This window comes from Gossypium hirsutum, chromosome A01 (assembly GCF_007990345.1).
Source record: "Gossypium hirsutum isolate 1008001.06 chromosome A01, Gossypium_hirsutum_v2.1, whole genome shotgun sequence".
Taxonomy (NCBI): Eukaryota; Viridiplantae; Streptophyta; class Magnoliopsida; order Malvales; family Malvaceae; genus Gossypium; species Gossypium hirsutum.
The window spans coordinates 83,082,639-83,098,022 of NC_053424.1; the positions used below are offsets into that span (position 1 = coordinate 83,082,639).

Sequence of the window (15,384 nt, forward strand, 5' to 3'; positions counted from 1 at the left end):
GTGGTTTCGGGGCTACAAATTTGAGGTCATAAAAATTATTTTAATATTATTTTGAGGACTACGGCATGATAATATGATTGTGTAAAAGTTTTGTTAAGAAATTTTACCGTTTGAATGCTTAATTTGTGAAAAAGGACCAAATCACATAAAATGCGAAAGTTGTGTTCCATTAGCTAAAGGTGTTAAAACACTATAGAAATTAGAATTTGAGGTCCTTCATGAGTAATTAGGCCATTATATATGTGTATGGCTGTACATGAAGTGTAATAAATGAAAATTCAAAAAGTCAAAAATTGAGGATGGCATTTGATGACAAAAGCAAAAACTAATAAAATAAAAATCAAATGGTCATCTTCTTCTCCATCTTTTTTCCACCGAAATTTTAAGGAGAAAAACCCCATGGAAGCTTGAAACTTTTAGCACAAAAAACCCTCCACATATTAAGAAAAATAGAGTCCAGGCTTAGACCGGTGAAAGAGCAAGATCGTAGACTAAATCGAATTAGTTTCCCATATTTTATATCGAGGTAAATTTGTGTGTAATTGGTATAACATCCTATTATGTATTTAACATTTAATGCATGAATTGTATATTTATCTTTGTGAGTATTATTGATATTGTCCGATAAGGAATTGAGGTGATAAAAGCCGGTTGAACCCTAGGAATACTTAAGGTACAAATATCACGACATTTTGGGTAATAAGATCTCGTATAAGACCATATCTAGGATATGGCATCGACATCAGTATGTGTTATCATGTAAGACCATATCTGGGATATGGCGTTATATGAAATCTCATGTAAGACCATGTCTGGGGCATGACATTGGCATCGACATATGAGATCCCATGTAAGACCATGTCTAGGACATGGCATTGGCATCGAGTGGTGATCCCATTTAAGACCATATCTGGGATATGACATTGGCATCTTATTATGTGAACATGGTTTCCTAGGTATCCGGTAGTATTCCAAATGGTTCGACGGGAAGTTAAAGGATGTGTCAGAGAAATGACGAGGTATGATCATGTTGAAAAAGTACAGGTATGTACGTCAAGCTCGTAGTATTGAGATTATAAATTATTAAACTTTGGTAAGAGGAGAATAAAGAAATTATGATATTGAGAATGAGATGAGTCAAGTTATGTTATGTATGTGTATGGAAATGCATATTCTTATTACTTATTAATTACATGCAAGCTTACTAAGCTTTATACTTACTCCCTCTCTCTTTTATTTTCTTATAGTATCGTCAAGATAGCTTGGGGATTAAAGTACATCAGAGGCACGTTCACACTACCGATTGGATTATTTGGGTATAGTTAATATCAATATTTTGAGTATGGCATGTATAGGGACCTAGTCTTTTTGTCATATGTCATATTGGTCTCGCCAAATGTGTTGGCTTATAATGATAGTTGGTTTATTTTGTGTATGGCCATGAGATATGGCTCATAATGATTATTAGGTTGTAAACCTATTCATCTATGTATGTATGTGCCAATTTCATTATGATATGGCCTATAGTTATTAATGATTGAATGTTGATGAATGATGTGTGTGTGTATAGATAGTATGAAATGCATGCACGCAAGTCTAAGAAATATTGCTTATTTGTATATATGTGTCTGAACAAATAAGAGTGGTATTTGTCTTGGAAAATACCTTAAAGTGGCCCACATGGGTAGACACACGGGCGTGTGTCTAAATCGTGTGTGACACATGGCTTGCCCCATGGGCGTGTGATCTGGCCGTGTGTCCCCTGCACCCTAATTAATGCAAACAGAATGTCCAGCAGTAAAAACATGGGAAAAGACACGGCCGTATGTCTCAGTTGTGTGAGAGACACGGCCTAAGAATACGGGCATGTGCCCAGGCCGTATGAAGTCTGCACCTTAATTTGGAATTTAATTCGCCACATGGCCTATGGGCACGGGCGTGTGCCCTAGCCCTGTGAACTTATTTGGCTGATGATGTCATAGTTAAAGAGTTACACAGGCTGAGGACACGAGTGTGTCCCAAGCCACACGGGTGTGTGTAACCACAAGACCTACCCACACGGGCGTGTGACTCTCCAAAATATGAAAATTTTCTAAGTGTTGTAAAAGTTCTAGAAATTCTTGGTTTAGTCCCAAATCTTTCCTGATGCATGTTTTGGGCCTTGTAGGCCTGTATAAGGGATGTTAAGTATATGTTTGAATGACCTTAATGGGAACGAAATTTTATGGTCCGATTTTTGGGTGTTTGATTGCGCTAAAGTACGATAATGCCTCGTACCTTGTTTCGGCGTTGAGTATGGGTAAGGGGTGTTACAACACATTCTCAACAAATCCTTAAATCTCTCCCATTTACAATAACAGTCTCAATATCAAATTGAAAAAAAAGATGTCATTCTTCAACTTAGTTGTTTTAGTCGGTGGAAAATATTTTAACAGAAACTTCTCAATCGTTTGAGCCCAAGTCATGATAAAACCTCGTGGCAATGAATTTAGCCACTGTTTTTCCTTTTTCCTCATAGAAAATTGGAACAATCATAAGCATATGGCATCATTAGTAGCACCATTAATCTTAAATATGTCACAAATCTCTAGAAAGTTAGCTAAATAAGAATTTGGATCTTCATCTTACAACCCATCAAATAGAACATACTGTTGTACCATCTGAATTGTATTCAGCTTGATCTCAAAATTATTCGCTGCAACTGTCAATCTGACAATGCTCGATTCAGCCCCAATCAGAGTAGGCTTAGCATAATCATACATAGTCCAAGGAGCAGGACGTGCAGGAGGTAAGTGCGTGACATCCCGAATTAGGGCCTAGTCAAAACAATGGTTTTGAGACCATAAATTCGAGATAGAAATAATTATATTATGGATGTTACGAGGTCCACGATATATATGCATGCCTGTGTGAAAATATCGATAAGAAATTTTATCGATAAGGTGTCCAATTGAGTTATTAGGATTAAATTGCAATAAGTGAAAAACATGTGTTCTAGTTGATTTAAAGGCTTAATTGTAATGAGATTTGAAATTTGAAGTGCTTATTTGAAAATTAGACCATTATATGTCATTATGGACAAAAATGGACATATGAGGGATAAAATATCAAAGTTATAATAGAAGGGCATTTTGGTCCATTGGTTAATAAAAGAATTAAAAGGGAAAATAGTCAAAATTTGTGTCCATCTTCATCCTCCTTGGCCAATTTCTCATGAATCTATAGCTAGGGTTTCTTTCATCTTTCAAGCTCAAAGTAAGTGCATTCTAGCCCCGTTTTTAATGTTTCTTTATATTTTTGAAATCCTCGTAGCTTGATTTAGCTATTTCTACCCTTAATTTGAGCTAGGGTTCATGTTCAAAAACACATCCATGAATGGCATGCTTGTGCTTTGATGTCTAATGGAAGAATATGGAGATTTGAGGTGTGATAAACAACTTCTACTAGGTGGTTTTTGGTGAAATTGATAAAAAGGACCTAATTGTAAAAGTTGTAAAAATTATGTGTAAATGTGTGAATAAATGAAAAATGTGTGTTAGTTTAAGAGGGAAAATGATTCGGCTAGGCTTGAATAATGAGAAAAACGGGTAATTTTCATTTTACGAGCCTAGGGGTAATTTTGTAATTTTGTAAATTTTTAAGGGTAAAATTGTAGTTTTTCCATATTGTGATTTTTGGACTGAAATGAATAATCCGTGTATTAAATAAGCTAAATGTACAATTATGGATCAGGAGGGATGAGAGATAGACCTTGACCGAGGAAAAGGCAAGGTTGTGGACTAAATCACAAATTTGCCATATTTTGCATCGAGGTAAGTTGTGTGTAAGTAATTAAACAACTCCAATGTTACATATCTAATATTTGACATTATATGATACATGTATGTAAGCCTTAATGAAATTGACTTGTGATTATCCAATAAAAGTTTAGTGATAACTTCGTGTCTCAAATGTCTGAGTGACCCAAAAGAATACCCAGGACTGGGATGTCGTGACATCGTGCTAAGTGAGATCCTGTGTAAGACCATGTCTGGGACATGGCATCAGCAGTAATATATGTGCCTGTGTAAGACTATGTCTGGGACATGGCATCGGTAATGATATATGTGCTAGTGTAAGACCATGTCTGGGACATGACATCGGCGATGATATATGTGTCTGTGTAAGACCATGTCTGGGACATGGCATCGGTATTGATATATATGCCTGTGTAAGACCATGTCTGGGACATGGCATCGGCAGTAATATATGTGCCTGTGTAAGACTATGTCTGGGACATGGCATCGGTGATGATATATGTGCTAGTGTAAGACCATGTCTGGGACATGACATCGACGATGATATATGTGCCAGTGTAAGACCATGTCTGGGACATGGCATCAGTGATGATATGTGGATTCATCTAAAACCATATCGGGGACATGACATTGGTATTTTATTTGGTGTATGCCAAGTCCAAGTGTCTTTTAGTATTCCGGTGGTTTAATGGGCCATTCAAGATGTTGGGTTAAGAAGTTGAGTGATATGAGTAAGAATGTACGGTACAGGGATGTACGTAAACCTCATGAGTATTGAACTCGATTCATGATGGGAAATTTAGCATGAGTAGTAAGGAGTAAGATAAACTTGATGTTTAATGACATTTAATGTCAATTTTGACTACGTTCATGTGTGTAGTATGATATTTTAGTTATAATTGATAATAAATTTAGCATGAGTAGTAAGGAGTAAGATAAACTTGATGTTTAATGACATTTAATGTCAATTTTGACTACGTTCATGTGTGTAGTATGATATTTTAGTTATAATTGATAATATGTTTAATCCATGAATATCTTGACTTATGTTGTTTATTATTTACGTGCAACTTACTAAGCTCTGTGCTTACCCTTCTCTCCTTTCTCTTTTCTTTTAGCATAGTCAGGCTAGCTCAGGAATCGTGGACGTTGGAGCTTGAGTCACACTATCAAAAAATCTTTTGGGGTATAATTAGTTTACTACATTCAAGTATGACAGGTATAGGGGACTTAATATTTTGTTTTATGTGTCATATCTGTTAGCTGAAGTGATGGCTCTTTTTGGTTTATTATTCAATTTTGTATATGGCCATGAAATATGGCTCATATTGATTATTGGGTTGAAATCCCTAAATATTGTTACATGCATGAGATGTATTATTACTTATGTGGTGTGTGCCCAAATGGTTGATAAAATGTGGAATTTATGCTTGATGGATAAATGATGCCAATTGGTATGGTCACTATATTAATAAAGGTAAAGAAATATATTGAATTAACTTAACAAATCAAGGAGTCCGAATTGGGTAAAGTTGATATGAATTTATCATGCATGAGTTAAAGCTATAGATGTCTAAATAACCCTTTTATGCCATGTCAATCACCATTGGCATGTGAGTATGTGTTGGGGTTGTTAAGGGTGACAAGAGGGCTTGGAAAATAGCCTCAAAGTTGTCCACACAGGTAGACACACGGGCATGTGTCTAGGCCGTGTGTGACACATGGTCAGCTCTATGGGCGTGTAGTCCGGTCGTGTGTCCCTTGCACCCTAGTTTTACAAGTTAGTATGCATGGTAGTAAACACATGGGCAGAGACACGACCGTGTGTCTCAGCTATGTGGAGGACACGACCTTAGGACATGGGCGTATGCCTAGGCCGTGTGAAGTCTGGACCTTAAATGTGAAAATTAAATTCACCACAAGGCCTAGCACATGGGCGTGTGACTTGGCTGTGTGATATTAAATTTATGCTGACGTCATAAACAGAGAGTTGCACGGCCTGAGGACACGGGCGCGTGTCCTTGTTTTAAGAAAAATTTTCTAAAGTTCATGATTTAGTCTCGAATCGCCCCCGATGTATGTTTTGGGCCTCGTAGGCTCATATAAGGGACGATATGCATGTTCTTGAATAAATTTTAAATTTGAACGAAATTTTATGGCCTAGTTTTACATAGTAGTGTACGTTCACGTCCGGTAATGCCTCGTATCCTATCCCGATGTTGGACACGGGTAAGGGGTGTTACATTTATTGGTATCAGAGCTACGGTTTAGTCGGTTCTAGGACTACGTAGCGAGTTTGAAAGTCTAGCTATACATGCATACGTGTATTATGATAGTTTGACAACTCCTGACAATTGAAATTGTGTTTTATATAGTAAATGGATCAAGAACGAGTAGTTGCTGACGATGTAGAAAGTAACGCACTTGTTCCTGCCGAAGGAGCAATGCCAGCTGATAGTAGACCCGAGACGATTAGTTGAGGAGAAGGAGGCAGAGAATCTTTTCTCCACATGATGAATAATTGGTACACCGAAATTGTTTGGGCAAACCCGGGTGTTCAACCTCCTCCACCCCCTCCTATTCCTCAGCCTACCCTTGTAGCTCACCAAGTTGTTAAGATGGTGAGAAGGGAAAGGCCTCCGTTTGATCGAATTACAAAGCAAATGATGATTCGAAAAGAGCAGAGTTTTGGTTCGAAAACACTATCCGAGTCTTTGATGAGTTGTCATGTACACTGGAGGAGTGCATGAAGTACGTGGTATCACTTCTAAGAGATTCCACTTACCAGTGGTGGAATACCCTCGTGTCAGTTGTACCGAAGGAGAAAGTGACTTCGGAGTTTTTCCAAGAGGAATTTCGTAAGAAGTATATCAGTCAAAGGTTTATGGATCAAAAGAGGAAGGAGTTCCTCGAGTTGAAATAGGGTAAAATGACAGTTATCGAGTATGAGTGTGAGTTTGAGAGGCTTAGCAAATACGCTCGGGAATGTGTATCTACCGAAGCCATCATGTGTAAAAGATTTGAGGACGGGTTGAACGAAGACATCTGACTGTTGGTTGGCATCCTCGAGTTGAAAGAGTTTGTAGTCTTGGTAGAAAGAGCATGCAAGGCCGAAGAATTGACCAAAGAAAAGTGGAAAGCTGATTTGGTGTCTTGAGACTTGAAGAAGAGGCAACTCAGCAAATCTTTTCAATCTTCATCTAAGAAGTCGAGAGAGTTTACTACTCTATCTAATACTTCTGGGTATTCGAGCAAGAATAGGAGTAAACAGTACATGGTTTCGAAAGCTCAGACTACCTCAATTGCCACTGTTGGGAATGCTCGACTCGGTAGATCAGGATGTCCCCAATGTGGGAGACTCCACTTTGGCGAGTGTCAAGAGAATGATAGAATTTTTTTTAAGTGCGGTTCCCCTGATCACTTTGTTAAGGGCTGCCCTGAGAGGATGGAAAGAAGAAATCTCCAAGGAACAAGGTCAGATAGTATTGCTAATAAGGGAAAACCTCAGAGGAATCCGGGTAGTGGAACAAGTAGTAAAGGTGCACCTAGAGAGTCTGCTGTGAGACCTGAGGGCAGGGCACCTATGAGGACCTATACCATTTACACTCGCAAAGAGGCCTCGTCTCTTGATGTAATTACGAGTACATTTTCTATCTATGAAACTCCTGTTGTTCTTTGATTGATCCAGGGTCTACTCATTCGTATATTTGCATGAAGTTGGTGTCTGGTATGAACTTGTCTGTTGAACCTACTGAATTAGTAGTAAAGGTGTCAAACAAGTTAGACAAGTATGTGTTAGTTGATAAAGTGTGTAAAAATTGCCCTTTAATAATTAGAGTCATTGTTTCCCAGATAATCTTATGCTATTACCGTTCGATGAGTTTGATGTAATTCTTGGTATGGATTGGTTGACCACTCATGATGTGGTAGTGAATTATGGAAGAAAGTTTATGAAACTGAAATGTGAGAATGATAATGTTCTTCAGGTTGAACCAGATGAATTAAATGGCATGCCTGCAGTGATTTCTTCCATGTCTGCTCAGAGATGTATAAGAAAGGGGTACGAAGCTTACCTCGCCTTTGTGCTAAACACTAGAGAGCCTGAGTTAAAGTTTGAGTCAGTACAGGTAGTATGTGAATATTCAGATTTGTTTCCGGAGGAATTGTCGGGGTTACCTTCTGTTAAGGAAGTAGAGTTTGGCATTGATTTGACTTTTGGTACTATGTCTATTTCGATTGCCCCTTATAGGATGGCCTCAATAGAATTAAAAGAGTTGAAGGTTCAGTTATAGGAGTTAACTGACAAGGGTTTCAGGAGACCGAGCTTTTCAACTTGGGGTGCTCATGTGTTATTTGTGAAAAAGAAAGATGGTTCCATGAGACTATGTATAGATTATCGACAGCTCAACAAGGTGACAATAAAGAACAAGTATCCTTTACCAAGGATTGGTGATCTATTTGATCAATTGAAAGGAGCCACAATATTTTCAAAGATAGACTTGAGGTCCGGCTACTATCAGTTGCAGGTTAAAGAATCAGATGTGCCTAAGACTACCTTTAGAACGAGGTATGGCAATTACGAATTCCTTATTATGCCATTAGGGTTAGCAAATGCTCCTGTCGTGTTTATGGATTTAATCAATATAATATTTCGACCCTATTTGGATAAATTTGTTGTGGTGTTCATCGATGATATTTTGATTTATTCAAGAGATGAGGTGGAGCATACCGGGCACTTGAGAACTATTTTGCAGACTTTAAGGGACAAACAGTTGTATGGCAAGTTCACTAAAAGTGAAATTTGGCTTCGTGAAGTCGGGTTTTTAGGACATATTGTTTCGGGAGACGATATTAAAGTTGACCCAAGTAAGATTTCAGCCATTGTTGATTGGAAACTGCCGAAGAATGTGACAGAGGTCAAAAGCTTTTTAGGCTTGGCTGGTTATTACAGACGGTTTGTTAAAGGATTTTCGATTATTGCCACTCCGGTGACGAAGTTGTTACAAATGAATGTTAAGTTTGAATGGATAGAAAAATGCCAACAGAGTTTTGAGAAATTGAAAATGTTGTTTACTGAAGCTCCAGTGTTAGTTCAACTTGTAACACCCTTAACCCGTATCCATCGCCAGAATAAGGATTCGGAGTATTAACAAAATTTACAGATCATTTAACAGAAATTTCGCTTCACATAACATTCATACCTGAAATCAATCAAATTTAATCATAGTGTCTCTTATGTGAGCCATCGAAGCCCAAAATATATATATCGGGATTTAACTGAGAACTCAGAAATTTTTTTCGAAAATATTAAATTTTTTTTTTTGCAATACTATAAGGGGTCACAGGCTGTGTGGCTAGGTCGTGTGGTTTACACAATATTCAGGAAGTTATATTCATCAATTCACAAAATAAATAAATCCACAGCATTATTTATACATATCATCTCTATCTTAATAAAATTTTAACTTTTCCTAGTTCCTTCATTTTCATATGTATTTCTTTACTTTCCACACTCATTCTTTATGTATAACACACCGGTTATAAGCATACCATGCCATCATACCCACAAGCTAGTGCGTTTGGACATAACTCTTTTCAATTAATCACATGATAAGTCATTTCATAAGATATTGCATAACTTAAAACTTGCACTCTCTCATGAGCATAAGTACATTTTCATTTGAGCGCTTACCCTTTCAACACATCATACAAAAATAAACATTTTACCATTTAACCAATAGCTTGGCACTTGTCTAAGCATCAACAGCAACACTTGTTAGCATACTTGAACATATTCATATAAATTCAACATAGATAAACTTATTTTCTCATCATATCACACTTGAGTTTATTGCTCGTCTCAACATACATAATTTCCCTTATAACAACATATTAAAGATAATTACGTTTTTGCATATCATGATACATATCATTCTTTTGCTGCTTCTTTATAAACATTTATCATTCATTTCATTATATTAATATTTCACGTACCATTATTTCCATATATTTCAGGTATATACCAGTAATAATTCATTTAAAACTCATATTATTTCATATCAGAACTTTACCCCTTGAATCATTTAAATATCAATGGGTACACTTATTTCAGATCAATATCAATAATAACCATAAGTCTACCAATACTAATTTCATATCTCACTTACCAATCTTTGTCAAATTAGAGAACGTCTTACGGAATTGAGACCTTCATGATCTGAAGCCTGAAGTTTAGCTAAAGCACATAAGTGTTAAATGGAAGCCCGAAGTTTAGCTGAAGCACATAAGTGCTAAACGGAAGCCCGGAGGCTAACTGAAGCACACAAGTGCTAAACGGAAGCCCAAAGGCTAACTGAAGCACACAAGTGCTAAACGGAAGCCCGAAGGTTGACTGAAGCACAGAAGTGCTAAACGGAAGCCCAAAGGCTGACTGAAGCACAGAAGTGCTAAACGGAAGCCCGAAGGCTAATTGAAGCTCACCAGAGCTGAACCGAAACCCCAAAAGGGTTAACTGAAACTCATATGAGTTAACGGAAGCTTGTAAGAGCTAAACGGAAAGCAAACACGAGAATTCACAACAAATGCTGAATCTTGATTTACTTGGGTAATTTACCGTCAATTCATCTTTTTCACTGAAAGATTGTACTCATTTCCTGCATTTCGTTCCTCCAAAATTCTCAGTTTAATTTCATAACTTTTGTACATAATTTACTTATTTTCAAAAATTAACATACATAAATATTAATCACCATTCATAAGATAATATTGAAATTTAATAATATTAACAAATGGTCACTAAATTTAGTTATATAAATTCACAAGTTCGATTTTTGTATTATAGCGATAATCATAATTTCATAATAAATATTCCAAATAAAACATTATATCGTTTCTAATTCAACACTTATCGATTATAATCGGGCATGTGATCAATTTATACACGAGTCACTCATATATTTTTTGTATAGTTTCCTCCTCCTCCTCTCCATCCACATTCTTAGTATAAACAACACACTTGTAGGTAACATTATCCATAATTTTGACTGCCTACTTATGTGAATATTCAAGCTGTCCATCTGTGTCATAGTCACTAAATTATTTTTATCTTGAGCTACAGAAGTCCAAATTAAGATCCATAAATTTTACCAGAAACTAGATTCACCTATCTTCTTACCATAAAATGTTCATAATTTTTGGTTGGGCCAATTAATACAGTTTATTCATTGAAGTCTCCCCTGTTCTGCTGTCTGACAGTTCCGACCCTTCTTCACTAAAAATTAATTATCTTCTCGTAAAGGATTCAAATGATGTTTCCATTTATTTATCTTGAAAATAGACTCATTCAGGATTCTAAAAATATTAATTTAAGCCCCTAATTATTTTTATCTAATTTTTTATGATTTTACAAAGTCAGAACAGGGAACCCAAAATCATTCTGACCATGTCTCACAAAAGTTATTGTATCGCATAATTTACAATTACATTGCTTACATAATTTCTTTTATAAGAAACTAAACTAAATAAGCTTTAATTTCATATTTTATTCATCCTATAATTCCATTTATAAAATTTTTGGTGATTTTTCAAAGTTAGACTACTGCTGCTGTCCAAAACAGTTTTAGTGCAAAATGTTGATTTCCATTGTGCCCCAAATTTCACAATTCATAGAATTCAGTCCTTGCTCAATTAATCCCTCAATTAAGATAATTTTCTCAATTAATACTTTTCATAAACATTATAAGTTATTTCATAACTATTGAAATTCAGAATTTCCACGTAAAACTCTAACTTCAAACTCTTTTACAATTAGGTCCCAAACATTCACTTTCTATTCAATTCTTACAATAAAATCAACATATAAACAATTTAAAGCTCTAATTCCATGCCAAATCATCATATACTTTCAGCACATATGTATAGAAACCTTCAATTTCTTTCATAGAATCAAAAACTAATGATTTCAACAAGTGGACCTAGTTGTAAAAGTCACAAAAACACAAAAATTTCAAGAAATAATCAAGAATTGAACTTAATTGGAGTAAAAATATGAAAAACCAGCTTAATGGAACTCCTCCATGGCGTTTTTCTAGATAATTCCACTTTAGTCCTAGCTTTATTAAGTAAATTTTACAATTTTCCAATTTTTCCCTTAATTCTCCTTATTTTATTGCTGATTTCATGCCCTTGCCGTCCAGCCCAAATAGTCCTTGGGTCTATTTTCCTTTTAAACCCTCTTTCTTTTATCAATTACGCTATTTAATCATTTTTCACAATTTTGCATTTGATACAATTTAGTCCTTTTTGTTCAATTAACTATCAGAACTTTAAAATTTCTTGATCAAAATTTAATACTAACATATTAACACTCCATAAATATTTATAAAAATATTTATGGCTCGATTTAAAATTCTTGAGGTCTCGATACCTCGTTTTCGATTCTAATTATTTTAATATTTATTTTTAGTACACTATTCACTATTTCAAAATTTTTCCTAACTTCACATTTAATTTATACTCACTAAATTAATAATATTTCCTACTCATTTGTCAGATTTAGTGATCTCGAATCACTGTTCCGACACCACTAAAAATTAGGCTGTTACACAACCTGAGCCAAGAATGGAGTTCGTGATCTTCAGTGGTGTATCCTTGAATGGTTGGGGATGTGTGCTTATGCAGGATGGCAGAGTGATAGCCTATGCATCTAGACGACTGAAACCGCATGAGAAAAATTACCCGACACATGATTTAGAGCTAGCAGCCATTGTGTTTGCATTAAAGATTTAGAGACATCATTTGCATGGTGAGACTTGCCAAATATTCAGCGATCACAAGAGTTTGAAATACCTGATGACCCAAAAGGATTTAAATCTTAGGCCACAGAGATGGTTAGAGTTGATAAAAGATTATGAGTTAAAAATTGACTATCATCTGGGAAAGACGAATATGGTCGCCGATACCCTAAGTAGGAAATCCTTGTTTTCTTTGAGAGCCATGGATGCTCTGTTAGCCTTATCAGATGATGATGCTATCGTAATGGAGTTGAGAGCTAGGTCGATGTTCCTTTAAGAAATTTGTGAAGCTTAGAGTGACGATAACGAATTGCAAGCCAAGAGAACTGATAAACCATAATATATACATATTTTTACCCCATGCTTGGCATATTTATGGATGAATTTCTCCTTTATTTTATTAAATTCGATACTCCTAATACTTTAAATTCATGTGTTATACTCAAGCAAGCTTAGGATAACAAAAAGAGCGAGAAACGGGCCAAAAAGGGACAAATTAGGCCTAAATCAATATTTCACACGGCCTAGGCAGTTCCACATTGGTAATCCACACGCCCGTGTGTCATGGCCGTGTTGACATTAATCCAAGTCAGAATTGCACATGGCCTAAACATCTTCACATGGGCGTGGCACACGGCCGTGTCGCCGTCGAGCCCAAGTCTCGTTCGACTCAAAAAAGGCTTATTTTGTGCTAATTTGGGCATTCAAAAGTCTATATAAAGACCCTAGATGAGGATGAGGAGGACACAGAGAGTTGGAGGCAAAAAATACTCGCGATTAGCCATCGGAATCACCTCGGAGCCAGGATCTACATCAAAACTGAAGATTTCCATCCTAGAAGTTCTTGGGTTTTCTTTATGTTTTGTTGTCTTCCAAACTTTGAGATGTTTTCCATTATTATTATGAACTAAACTCCCTAAATACCTAAGGGAGATGAACCTTATGACGAATCCTATTATGCTTTGATTTATATGATAAATACTTGTTCTTATTCTTAATTATGAATTTTAATTCTTGCTTTAATATTTCAAGATATTAATCTAGGTTTTTGATGTGCTTATTCAGTGGAGCAAAATTCCTTGTTTAAGCGTAAATCATTAATAATTAAGCGGAGTTGAATGCAATCCTAGAGATAGGATGACATAAATCTGCGGGATTAGAGTCAAATCTAATAAGGAAATCCATAGATTGAGTTAATGCGACAATAGGTGTTTTAATTAGAAAGAGATTTCAATTAATCAACCTAGAGTCAGTTGTTCTTAGTCTTGAAGGAGATATTAACATAATTAGGGATTTCTACGGAATAAGTCAAGTGAATAAATTGTCTAAGTCAAAGGTAATAAGTGAGTCTAGGTGGATTCTTTCTTAGGTATTGTCTTCTCAATTGGTTTTCCTAAAGTATTTTCCAACTTTCGCCTCTGTCGTGATCTTAGGTAAATTAGAAAATTAGTTTAATTTAAAAACACCATTAAATTCTTAGGCTAGATAATAAAAAGAGAGTAACTACTAGTACTTTTAGTCCTCGTGGATACGATATTCCGGTCTCATCATAACTATACTACTGTTCGATAGGTGCGCTTGCCGTTGAATTATTAGTTAGTTTTGCGGCCATCAAGTTTTTGGCACCGTTGCCGGGGAGCTAAGATATTAGAAACGCTTAATTTTTATTACTTTAGCCATTTATTTTATTTCAATTTAATTTTTATTTTAATTTTTTTTATATTACTAAATTTTCTTTTATTTACTTCTGGTAGGTTTTTATAGTTTATGACTAGAAGAAACCTGTCAGAACCTCTACTTTTTGATAGTGAGATCGAAAGCACATCTCGCAGAAACTGAATAGAGATAAGGTGAAGCCTACGATATATAGAGGAAGGGAAAGAGGACGATATTCAAATCACAACCGAGGAGATGGCTGATAATCGTAATAATCTGCTACCTCCTGTGGCTATTTCGAACCCAGTAAATCAGGATCCTGCTCCTCGTACTATGTATGATTATGCTAAACCTAGTTTAACAGGAGTTGAATCGAGTATAGTTAGACTTGCTATTGCTATAAATAATTTTGAACTAAAACCTTACACGATTCAAATGATACAACAGTTTGTTTAGTTTGATGGGTTGCAGGATGAGGATCCAAACATTCATTTAGCAAATTTCTAGAATTCTGCGACACCTTTAAGATCAATGGCATTTTTGATGATGCCATTCGCATTCAATTATTTCCCTTTTCATTGAGGAATAAGGCTAAACAGTGGTTGAACTCGTTACCACGAGGATCAATTACCACTTGGGAATAAATGACCGAAAAGTTTTTTCTTAAATATTTTCCACCGGCTAAAACAGCTAAATTATGGAATGATATTTCTTATTTTGTTCAGATAGATTTAGAAACACTCTACGCTGCATGGGAGATATACAAGGATCTATTGAGAAGGTGCCCCCACCATGGGCTACCATTTTGGCTACAGATTCAAACTTTTCACAACGGCCTGAATCCTTCGACTAGACAGATGATTGACGCAGCTACTGGTGGGACTATTAATAATAAGACACCTGAAGAGGCCTATGAATTTATAGAAGAGATTTCATTGAATAATTATCAGTGGCAAGTCACGAGGACAAAGCCGATGAAAGTAGCCGGCGTGTTTAATGTTGATTCAGTTACTATGCTCTCTAACAAGGTAGAACTTTTGAATAGAAAAATTGATGGTTTACTTGGTTCTTCTCAGATTCATCCAGTAATGCAGTGCGACACAAGTGGTAGTGGAATGAGCAATTCAGAATACGCACCC

General features: G+C 36.0%; 1 non-coding gene across 1 annotated transcript; it reads right to left on the minus strand.

Moving 5' to 3' along the window:
- Nucleotides 1-14,937: 14,937 nt before the first annotated feature.
- On the minus strand, nt 14,938-15,044 carry LOC121206891 (small nucleolar RNA R71). The gene has a single exon (XR_005902068.1). It is a non-coding gene; the product is annotated as a small nucleolar RNA R71 (small nucleolar RNA).
- Nucleotides 15,045-15,384: the final 340 nt, after the last annotated feature.